The 13,374-nt window shown below is 31.9% G+C and overlaps 1 pseudogene; it reads right to left on the minus strand.

The window, feature by feature from the left end:
- Positions 1 to 2,872: 2,872 nt before the first annotated feature.
- Positions 2,873 to 9,192, minus strand: LOC117690420 (steroid 17-alpha-hydroxylase/17,20 lyase-like; annotated as a pseudogene).
- Positions 9,193 to 13,374: the final 4,182 nt, after the last annotated feature.

A 13,374-nucleotide genomic window follows, 5' to 3' on the forward strand; every position in this document is an offset into this window, starting at 1 on the left:
AATTTACACCGACCAAGTAAATTCAAAATTTTCAATATGATAAAAGTAATAAAATAACATATATTCTGGACTACCTAATACTTAAAATGCTATATTGATTATTCTATTGAGCACATTACACAAGTCGTGTACTTCAACCAAAATAATACCGAGTAAGTCCGCTTTAAATTAAACGTTTATACATGTATTACTAGTATGTGGATGAAACATTTTTTGACACTTAATAACACTCTTTGCGCTAGTGTTCCAGAAAATCATATACACTTCACCATTTTTTGGTTTTCCGTTTAATGTTTTATCTATTTTTATAATTTAATTTCGATATTATATTTTTTGTCCGGTAAATTTTTGAAGAAAAAGGAATATTATTTAAAAATTATAACCTTTGTGTGAAACAAGAGTTTATCAAATCTTAAATATTTTTAAATAAAAATTATTACAATTGCCAGTTCCTATAAAATTGTTCTTATTTTCACATGCTACATTCACCTGTACATATCAAAAGTAATAGAAACAATTTTATGCATGTGCAGAGCTGCGTTGTCAAGGACTTATGTTAAAGCTATAGTCTAAAGTTTACGCCTCTAGTTACGCCGCTTTATGAAATGCAAAATACGCCCGACTAAGCTTCGGTGTAAGTCCTCGGACTAGACTAAAGTTAGGTCAAAAATTTTAGCTCCATGAAACGAGCCCCAGAAGGCTAAATCGATATTCGAAATCTGAAATACGATATCGAAATTCAATATCAATGTATTGTTTATACATATAGACAAATTTGTGTTAGTTTAATAAAGGCTTCCTTCCTTTGTAGTTCGCTTTTTATTAGACTTCTAACATTCAAGTTTTAGTGATTCAATCAAAATACACAAGTAAACCATTTCATACATAAAATTTATTAATATCATTTGTTTAGGTCCGTTTTTTAAAACACTTAAAATCATATTTGATATTATAAACAACAATTTAAATATTGGATTTTTAGGTATCTATAACTACACGTACAAATGCAACCGTGTTTTGGTCTATCTACTTATCCTTAAAGTCTAACTTTACTTTGGTACCCAAATTAACCGGAACTTCCCTGATACTTACCAAAATACTAGTAATCGAATGCAACTGAAGTTAACTTTTGAGTGACGTAGATTCTCTTTATAATCACCAATTACATATGCAGAGATTTAAGAACATATGATAGGTGGAGAGAAATATTTTCACGGATTTTCTTGGTTCTCAAAACTGTATGTCTTCGAAGAGCATGATTGATTGCATTACCATTTGAGAGAAGATACAGTCTCAAAAATCTAGTACATTGTAGTAGTTAGAGATATGGGAAGTGTTGGATTTGCTATGAATTATTTACATTTGATTTGCATGTAAAATAAACTACCATTTCAGCCGATTTCTAAATTCCAATTCGATGAAAATCGGGAAAAGTAACAGCAGATTTTTTTTTTTATACAATTCATAAATACATGTATTACTGTATCCGAAAACAAACTACGGTGATAAGTTAAAATATAATTCTAAAGTGTATTGTAACTAACAGCATTTAACACATAATTATTCAAATCAAAAATGTTAAGGGACGACACTCGCCGTCTCAGATTTATAGGGGGTCGATTCAAACAACATTTATTTAGAATTGAGGATTATTTACTTGGCCCACCGAACTCTGGCGAATTTTAGGTTGTAAATAACTGATCTATTTACTTACATATGTATCTCTATCGTCTGACAATAGTTTGTACCCAAAATAACCAAAACGTCCTTGATACGTGCTCGGTTAACTTAATCGAAATTAACGGAAGTTTGTGACATGAATTATCCATGTAAAATCACATATAATATAAAAATAAGATATTGAAAAAGTTGTTCCACACTTAAATAATTTTCAGACCATTTAAAAAACATCGGAATCTTCAACTTGATTAGTTACCTGGAACAGTATTAAAAAAAGAGAACATTTTGTCACCGGCAGTTTTTTTCTTTCAAATTGCATTTTTCCAAAAGAGAACTCGCTTTTCTTTTGATTTAGCCATTTATCAACTTCATGTACATCTGCATTACTAAAAACATCTACATTTTCCATGAGGAAAGGTTTGGTGGGATCTGCCTTAAATGAGTTGAAAAATACAGGAATTTTTTAATTGCTGAATGATGGTATTCCTATCATGATGTAGGCTTTGAGGAGTGTGTACATATATATATATATATATATATATATATATATATATATATATATATATATATATATATATATATATATATATATATATATATCAAAACCAAGGTAGAAGTTGCATAAATACAGGCATGTTAAAATCCTCAGATAGCAGGAATACATGTTCATCAGATATAATTGGTTAGAAATTTTTGTTATAGGGTAAAACCATTGAAATCGCTTGGCTTTTATATGGACAGTCTCTAAATATTTATGTGTAAATTGTAGAGTTGTTGTGTTCGATATGAATTATTTTACATTTGATTTACAAGTAAGATAACTACCATTTCGTTTTATTATACTTTCATGTTTAATACTGAAATCTGATTGGTTTAGAGGCAGTTGATAATCAGTTTTATTACCCTCGGCGTTAGCAACACACTTAGCAACGGGTAACACAAGGAATTGTTACATGCGCGTACGGTTCGCCGTAGAATTCACGTCATTTCTATATAAAAGCAGTAAAAAATCTCTAAAATTAAGACATTCAGTATTATAAAATAAATAGTGCCTCTTTGGGAGGATAACAGTTGAAATTGACACCCCTCAAAAACTATTGTCAACCTCTGCTTCGCATCGGTTGACAATGGTTTCCTCGGGGTGTCAATTTCAACTGTTACCCTCCCAAACAGACACTGTTTACATACAGTCCTAACTCCAATGTGTTAAAAAACGAGAAAAATAACAATAGAAAACATGTTTTTGTTAACAATTTATACTTAAACCCAACAAACTACATTGTATTATATAGGAAAGAATAGAAAATTTGAAAAAAATAACTTTCAGAAATTCTGATATGCGTTGTAACGGCATGTATTTGACACGTAATTGTTCAAAAACATTCCATATTTGGTTCCACAAAATGATAACAAAACAACATTTAGATATAACAAATATGATAATACTACTGCTGCATATTTCGCAATCAATCTAAATACTTTTCTATAACGATTTGACAACTATAATTGCCTCGTAGTTTAAACAATGATTTTAATTCCCTACACAGGTAATGTAAGTCATGTGGGTTAAATGCAAGTGTAGTAGATTGTATATTAAATAGTCAGTTGTGTTAGGGGTGTCTGTAATACAAAAAAGATCGCAGGCGCCATTATTCTTTAATCTCTACTTCTCTCTTTCACCACGATTTTGTAATCGGACGGAAGCTCTACACCAAATCCCTGCATATAATGCTCTAAATTGGGCTTCACGCCCTCTGGGAGACTTATTTCAAATCGCTGTACAAGATTGGCACACATCAGTAGGATCTCTGGTTTGGTCAACGTTTCTCCCAAACAAACTCGGCGTCCGGCTGAGAATGGAAGCCAACTTTCCGGTTTTATAAGTTTCATTTTACCATTTTCATCAAGAAAGCGATGTGGGTCAAATTGTTCTGGGTCCTTCCAAGTGCCCAGAAGTTAATTAATACAGTAGTGCCTTTTGGTACATCGTATCCCCCTGAATCAGTAGATGAAATATTTTAAACCGTGTTCCAAATTCTCAAAATATTGTGATAAGGTTTAAAGCTTTCATATGAAACGCCCATTATAAGAGAAAAAGTTTCCTCTTTTCTGAAGATTCCTGATTTCAAAATATTCAAATGTTGATCATGAAGAAACAGGTAAGCTAGCATAATTGATCAAAATGTTTTCAGGTTTTTATTAATTGAATAAAGAAAGTAAATTAAATAATAGAATTTCAATGTGACAGGTTAATTTATTCTCACCAATTTGTGAATCACAGATTGTCATGTGTGGGACCCCGAGACCAAGAACATTTGATCAAACATCCAGTTTGCTTCTATCCTTCATCGAGGGCTGATGGGGACCTGTAAATGATTCCAAATGTAATTTATATTTTTCTTTAGCATAATGGTACTAAAATCCGCTAACAAAGCTTAAGACCTGTTTCTCTTGGTTTGATTTTTTCTTTACAAACTAAAGTTGGACGATTTCTAAATCGTAATTTGCTGAGTCACTTTATTCACAAGATAGTCACACAAGGAAAGCAGAGAGTTAGTTTCATAAGAAAGAGTAACAAAAATGCTGAAAAATATCCAGTCTTCTAGATCTATTCTTCAAAAAAATTACAAGAAATTGAGTTTTTGCCTCTCAGTTAATTTGATACGCAAGGGCATACTTTATACGAACAGTTTGTACGGCGGGGCAAGCTACTGACAAACACGTTGATAAAACAGGACCACTATCAGCAGTCTCGAATGAAGTCATCTTTTCGTACGTTCTGTGGTCGATACAACGACCTTGTCATCGAATATAATCTTTCACTAGGTCGTTTGCTGATTTTTCATACTTATTGTTAGACCATAATTAATCACGAACAGTGTGTACGGCGGGGCAAGCTTCTGACAAACACGTTGATAAAACAGGACCACTATCAGCAGTCTCGAATGAAGTCATCTTTTCGTACGTTCTGTGGTCGATACAACGACCTTGTCATCGAATATAATCTTTCACTAGGTCGTTTGCTGATTTTTCATACTTATTGTTAGACCATAATTAATCACCTATTTGCCTACGGACTTTTCCGTTTTTCCCGATTACGACAAAAAACAAACGGCAGGTGTGACTGGTCAGCGGAGGATGCTCACTTCTCCATGGCACTTTATCCTACCTCTAATTCTTTTTAGAGGTCTGTGCTCTCTGCTCCTGTTTTGTATTTTTTCTTTTGGACTTTTGATTTTTAACACTGTTCGTTATCACCACATGTCATGATATATAATTTATACAATATCTTGAAAATTGTTAATAAAGTTATTATTATCACTGAAATGTAATCAAGACACCCATTCAATCTTTTACACTGGGTATATTTAATATGGATTAATTACCAACAACTCTGTCAATTTCCTTCTGACATTTTGCTTGGAATTCTGGAAATCGTGTCATGAAATAAACGAACCAGTCCATTGTGAAACGAGTTGTATCTACCCCGCTATAGAAAAAAGAAAATAATTATTCCAATGTTCATGTAATACATATACATTGTATATTTTTCAGTAAAATTTAAACATAGCCAAATGGTGTTAATTTTTTTATGATAGAAGCAAACTAAGACACAATAAAATAGTAGTTCATGTATTGTATATATGAATATTTAAAGACTAATAAAAGACGAGTAAAGATATTTCAATTCAGAAGCGGATCATTATGTTGTGCAAACTATGCTTAAATTAAGTTCAAAACCTGTTGTTTGCAGAGATGTTGCTTTCTTTCCAAAACATTATTTTACTGTCATTCAAACTTACAGAAAATTTTATACCAAAATGCCTATTCTAACCCTTCTTCTCTCGGACCACAATTTCCTAAATCACTATTTATCTTTTACCTGTCCAACAAACCTGACGAAATGGTTGGAATATTTTCTTAAAAAAATATCTTTTTATATATAGAGTAAAAAATACTAAAACAACGAACCAAAGAAAACATCAGAAATTGTCTGGACCAGGTGCGTATCATACAAGATCTCCAGGGCCGCCTCATCGCCCTCATCCTTCGCTTCCTGTTTGGCGATAAGCATTCTGTCTACAAAGTCACTGTTTACTTCTGTAATTGATAGTGAAATCTCAATGCAGATTTTCGTGCAATCGGACATATGAATATATTTTCATTTATAGCAAATGGAAGTGAATTCTATTCACTTTTTTAATACTAGATGATATTTCGAGCAAGCGCGAAGAATATCAATTTACATACTAATTCAATTTTTATGTTGAAACAAATTATTTTGTTAACTTTCGGATATACTGCGTCCTTTTTAAAAACTCTTCTAGCCTATTTTTTAAAATTAGAATTTAAAATCAGATGGCTTGATATTAAGAGGATGGATTGGGATAAAAATCAAAACTGAAAATAATTCCTTCCTTCCCAGATACAACTTCTCCGTTTTTATTCTTGCATGATTTATTCATACAGACGTAGAGTTGTCAACACAAACTGTTCTTAGTTTACAATTTTTAACAAAAATAAATGAAATCTAAATACACGAGTGCATGCATGTTTATTGGTATACTTTAAACCTTCTGCGTTATCCCGTCCTGAGAAGATCTTTCTACTAAATCTAAAAGCGTACATTGAAGAAACGAATTGGCTCATTACATTTATTCAACATCCGTCATACATGTATCTTAATTTCTCAGTAAATCGTATATAATGTATATTTTGATGCAAACTTTTACTGACTTAGATCCGCCAAAGCGTGTCCACCACCTTACTCACATTTTTTTTTATATCTCGGGTTGATTTGTCGCAAATAAAAGTATTTTTTTAAAACTAATTCCCCACTATTACTTATCATGTAAAATTCATTAAAAGTTTACGGAAATCATCTCGCACGTGTTGAAATATCAAAAAAGACCTTTCATTTTTTTTAAGGGGGGGGGGGTAAAATTTGAAGGTTTTGGGATACAGTCACAGTAATCAGAGTTTGAATATAATAGTTTCTCGCCAAAAGTATGATTTGAAAGTTTTGTTTATGGACGGAAAAGGATTCAGGAGTCTTACTTTTCTCCAAAACATATTGTGTACAGTTGATGAAAAACCATCAGATCCACATATTCGTTGAAAACGAATGGTCCTTTCTCTTCAGACATTTTGTCCAAAAATTTATTCATATTTTCTTGAATCATGTCTTCCAATAAATCCCCTTGAAGATAATGCCTAGAAATAGATTATAGTAATTAATTGTTATTATTAATAAAACCAAAATTCGTTATCATTTTCAAGTCAATTCAATATTCATTGTATGAAAAAAGTACCTTTGCAACTGACTTAAGGGCCTTTCCGGCTATTTTCCTATGGTGTTTCCGGGAAGCTGAATAATTAGCCAAGGCTATATCCTTTCCTCCTTCTGAAAACACGCCACCTGAAACGACAGTTTTGATATTTGTTTTATGCTATTTACCTTCGCTCTAAGCAAATAAAAATGATAATAAATTTTAGCACAATACTGCTTTTTTCTGACAATTTTGCTTTTCTAATATTTTTACAAAAACATGAAATGATTGTTGTGATTATCTTTAAATTATTATATATGATTTTAAATTATCTAAAAAAAATATATCAAGAGATTAATAAAATGCATTATATATGAGAGATTAAAGTGTATAAATTAATAATCAAAATTAAAGTTTCTCGGCAAGACAAGTTTTCCTCTGCTTTTTTTTTCAAATTACCCAACGTGCATACATATGTGTCGTATAAATGGTATTCGTAAGTTACAAAGGATATTTTTTAAAGTCAAAGCTAATAACACTGTGCTGGATAATTATGCCAATGCCAAGGTGGCATTTTTGCACCCGCTTAAGATGCAGTTTCGGGAAATCTATATATACCAAATGATAGACCATTGTCTAGAGAGTATATAACCACTTTTGTTTTTAGTGTGTTTTACCTGACAGGTGAAATATTTACCTTTAAAAACTAATATCCCATAGGTAATAATAATTCCCATAGGAGAAATGACTCTCCTACAGGAAATATTGACAATCCTATAGGATTTTCTACAAATCCTAATGTCTGTGATATGGTATATCATATGGCATATTTGAATTATTTGAATGCAGCTTAGACGGGTGCAAAAATGCCACCTTGGCACTGGCATAATTATCCGGCACAGTGTTGAATCTTTAATGTATTGATTACTGTAAAAGAAAACCATTCATTAAAAAAACTCATTTTTCATTGCATGAACAGCTGTCACGTGCCTGATGCAAAATGTGGTCTTCCAGCGAAATCAGCTTTTCTCTTTACCATTGATTCCAGCACAGAGTTGATGTCATTAAGAACAACCCAGGTTTGAGGACATATTCAATATAAATGAAATATGCATTTGTAATTTATTTTTTTTTACATTTTTCTTTAAGTGAGTTAACTTACGTGTGTGCTTGGGATTGTGTATATGTTTGAATGTTTGAAATCATTGAAACACACCAACAGACAGCCGGACTATAGGACCGTATTCCTTTGCAAGCTTTGCGATTTTTACGTGAATCTCAGGCGATGAATAAACTAAAAAACAGGAAAGATAGTGTTATGTTCTTAACGTGTCTATTATATAAGATTAGAACGTGCTTAATTTTATAAAGAACTTTTAAAATAGTTACTAGTAGCGTTATGCTATGTTTTATCAAGACAAACCTGCTACATGTATCTCTATATGTGGAATGAAATTATTTACTTTTATAGTGTCCAACTAGTGGGATACACCATGGTCCAGGTGGCAGACGATACCGCATCCGTTTGATGACGTAGTACACAAAAAGACCAATGCTCATTCCCGCCAAAATGGTCTGGGTGTTCATGGACAACGTCAACATGATTGAATCTTTTATTCCTTTTTCTGTGTGTGTTATTCTATTATAGAAACAATCCTTTTTATTAAGAAAAACATGCATTTGTATAGAAGAGATTTAGCTTGATACAAATACATATTGGTTTGCAAACACATTTTGATGCATGCAATGGTGATTAATGTGACGTAAGCTATGAGAAGGTAGTGTTTAAAATCCGACCATAAAAACAACTAGGTTTTATAAGATACATTTGTTAGCAAATTTAATTAATTGAACATTCTTTGAAATTTCGTTTGATCATAATTATGTACTTTTGAAACTTGACTTAGAAGTCATGAAATGATCATGCTCTTTTTTGCAAATTACACAATTCAGCTGGTTTTTTTGTTGGAACAACACATAGTTAGTCAAATTCATGACAAGATGTGTTACATCTAATATTTTTAAAACCAAAGGTTTCTAAACTTAATTAACAAAAACGATTAGAAATCACAGAAACTCTATAAAATGGATAAAGGCCATTATTCAACCTTGTGTATTTCAGAATTAACTGATGCCATGATTTTAATTTTAAGTTCTATTTGGAAATATATTATTTTGAAGAAAAAAAAATGACGTAGCAAGCAGTAAATACGATTCAAATCGTGTAAGAATTTCTCTATATAACAATTTCTATCAAACATTTAACTTTAAAATTTGCAATGTTTAGTTATAGTGTCGTAGAATGTAAAACACTATCCCTTACTTGTTATAGTTCACATATCTAATTCCACTTCCTCTTGTATCTGATTTCTTTTGTTTCAGTATAAAAAAGACAAATTATTCGGTAGTGTAAGAGAAGAGTTTTACCCTGAGTCATGTTAATGTTTGGTAAAATTAATAACGTTAACTTCATTGTCATCTAATACAAATTAAGCACAATTTTATGAGAAAATACTGAATTTATGAAAATTTTCTACTAATGAAAATTGAGAAAACGTTTTCTTTTTAAAATGACTAAAACCAGTAAAAACAATAAATTGTACAACATTTTTATCTAATATCAGTGAAATTGATATGGTATCACTTAGGACATCATTCAGTGACGAAGGTGTCTTATACTATTCATGAGTCAACGATAACTGTACGTATACTATGTATATATTGTGTGGCAATTTCATGTATACAATCAACTTGACGGAAAAGGACGAGCAATTTCCCGATTGAGAAAAGCCCTCAACAGCAAAGCAGATATACAGTTATATATTTTTTTATCCAAAATGGCTTCTGTACATAGTACAGGGAAACTCAAAAAGATAGCATATAAGATATTATCAGTTTTTCTGACCCAAAAAAGGCTACCGTACAAAAGATAATCACAAAGGTAAACTACAGATTAAAAAGCATGCAGATTACATTACGCAGGTTCTCGAGGAATCGACGTACATTTTACCTACCTTATCTCTGAATGCTACACTCGTTTTCACAAGGCTTCAAAAAACAGCTGAGAGATGTTTTTATAGAGTAGTGCATGCGCAGGATAAATCTAGTACACTGACCTTTTCTAGTTGAAAATCTAGTACACCAACAGATGAAAGAATAGCATTCAGAATGTTTTTTAATAGTAAGTGTGTGTAATGACACCATATAACAAGGAATAATTTCGTCATTGCTTTGCACAAGCATAAAACAGATAATCATGAAGACCAATTTTTTTGTTGATCGAAAAAAAAAAACCAATGAGAAAAATTAAGGATTTTTAAAAATATTTATTGAAAGGGGGATTACGATCTAATGATGCGATAATATTAATTGTGCTATTCCCTAATTCATTGATGTTTATAGAGTATATATTACGGTATAAATGTGAATTTGCTAGTTTTTACCTCAGTTACACATTCACTAATTTATGTTTTAAAACCATTAAGAAACATATCCTCAGTCTGCGCAAAATTATGTTAAGTTAATTAAGCGTTGACTTTCTATATATGTTAAAATTATTCCATAATGATATATTCAAAGGATTGTTCTGGTTTTGTTTTTGTTTTTTACAACGATTAGATTTATCATAACCACTGTCATGATATTAGTTCATTTAAAAAGTTAATCTCTACTTTTCCCGAAATTTGTCAATAAAACAACATGTAGAGGTCTGTGAAACGATAAACTGTGTTAAAAAAAAATCAGTTGATGAGTAGCATATGACAAATTTACGTGGACAGTCATGGACCTTCTTCTAATATTCTTAAGATGCTTAAGTAAATGATTCATATAGTTACTATCTTTACTGTGGTAAATATGTGTGTCCATAATGACGTGATAATAGTGACAATGGTCCCCTTTTTCTCGTGTTCCACGGTCATTATGTATTGGATACGTAGAAAATGATGCAGTTTTCAAAAATCTTGTCCAGAACAACCTTGATATTTGAATCTGATTTGCAATATTGATAGAAGAGGCCGAAAACCGACCAATGGTCGACTGTGGACAATCTCAAAAAACAATTGTTTGAAATCAAACCACTCTTATTTGATTCTCACTGTCTTTCACTAAAAATAAATGTGCACCGGTGCCTCACCCATGTTTATGTTGAAAAGTGCCCCAAAGGTTTGGTTATCGTAATTATAGCTTTCCTGAATTAATAGCGTATATCTTAATAAAGAAACTGGAGTTTTAATCAGTGCCAGCATCATAAAAAGTTCTTATTTCAAACATTGGAAACCTAGCTGTATAGCCTCTTTTCATTCTTTGTATTCCTTGGCTTGCATTCTATGGATAAATCAAATATTATGAATTGCAAAATCAGGCATTTCATATACAATAAGGTGCACTGAGGGGGTTAATGTGCCATGCTTTGGAAGTTAATTCGCGACTGAATTTTATAAAAATCGTCGATCTCTTCGTAAAAAAAAATAATATTCCTTGCGCAGTATTTTGATAGACAACAGAAATAGGAAACGTGTTCACATAAGTATTTTCATTCACAATAGCTGTCAAGCATGCTACATTTAAGTCACTGGAAAAGATTTCGGTCATCGATCGGCTGTCTGCTCTTCATGGATATCAATACTTCATAGGCATTTTGTGACATATGATCCACATATGTAATACCCTCCGTATGAGGATCATATATATATATATATATATATATATATATATATATATATATATATATATATATATATATATATATATATATATATAAACGAATAGGTCCTTGGTATAGGTAAAGATATAGAAAAAGGTTTTCAGTAGACGATAACACAATAATCCATTTCTTTCAAATTTAATCCAGAGCGCTTTCGCCTGATCGGGTCTTCAGTGGAATTCAAATTGTAACAGAAATAACAAACGTTGACGTCGTTATTATGACGTCATAAAGTAGACAACGTCACGAACAGTGTAAACAATATTTGGAGATAACGGCAAATATTTTTTACAAACACATGTAAACGTAATAAAATATGTACAAATGATATTGTTTTAAGATAAGAGGTTAATAAAATGAAAGCTGAATAAAGTCAATGCAGAATAAATAATGCAATTATCGACTAAGTTTAGGTTTAAATTTATTTTTGAAATATTATTCTTTTGCAAGTCGTTTGCTGATCACTTTCCTCGCGTACTTTGTAAAATGGAAACATTTCAAATCGGCCTCTCCTGCACACATCAAAATGTTCACTACACGGAGTGTTACGAACCGAAGGATCCCTTATCTGCTGCTAATGTACCCTCACACGGTTGGCTAATTTGGTCCCTGTTTGGCCAATGTAATTTTCTCCGCATCCATCGCAGGTCATGCAATAAATGATGTTTTTGGATTTGCAGTTCATATTAGAGTTGACTTTGAAAACCGTACCGTTTTTGAATGAAATTGTTTGTCCTGTCTGAATATAGGCGCAAGTCCCACATCGAGAATCCTCGCATTTAGAAACCCGAAAAATTTCTTTTGTGGAAGTAAATTTGGCTTTTATAAGAAGTTTTTTAAGGTTAGGGGGCTGTCTTCCGCTGTAGATAAGATTTTTTTTCCTTTATAATATCCTTTAAAATTTTGGAATGATGTAAAACCGGTAAACAATGCCTCGTGGTATTGAAAATATTATGATTCCTAGGATTGTAGGTTACAACAAACGGGATCTCTGTGGAACTGTTTCCGGGTGTTTTCTCCCTGTTGAATTTTCGTAGTTCTGAAATTGGTTCTTGTTTTGCATTTCGTATGGCTTCAGCCACAAGACCGTTGGGGTATTTTTGTCTACAAAGAAATGTTTTGAGTTCCTCCAATCTTTTCTTTCTTCTTTCTTCATCTGAAACTATTGTGCAAATCCTTCTGGCCATATTAAATGGAATGTTGCGTTTCGTATGAGCAGGATGACATGAATTAAAAAGAAGGTACTGGTGACTGTCTGTTTTCTTGTAAAATAAATCGGTAGAAATATTGGTATTTTCCTTAATTATTAATACGTCTAAGAAGGGGAGCTCTTTCTCATTGGTTTCGATTGTGAATTGAATGTTTTCATGCAGATCATTGAGTACTTGTGAAATTTTAATAAATCGTCGCGTGATCTGTTCCAAAAAATAAAACAGTCGTCCAGGTAACGCTTCCATTGATTTTTTATGTAATTTGAAAATTCATCTCCAAATATTTCATGGGTTTCAGCATACATTTTTTCCTCAAGAAAGCATTATACCAAAGTTGCAAATGTTGGTGCAACTTTAGTGCCCATTGCAGTTCCTTTGATTTGTAAATAGTAATTATCGTCAAAAAAGAAATGATTGTTTTCAAGAATGCGTTGTAATCCTTCCAATATAAACTCTTTTGGAAATCTTTGGACAATTTGGTGACCTTGCTTGTCCATCCAGAAAGAAA

This window comes from Magallana gigas, chromosome 8 (assembly GCF_963853765.1).
Source record: "Magallana gigas chromosome 8, xbMagGiga1.1, whole genome shotgun sequence".
Taxonomy (NCBI): Eukaryota; Metazoa; Mollusca; class Bivalvia; order Ostreida; family Ostreidae; genus Magallana; species Magallana gigas.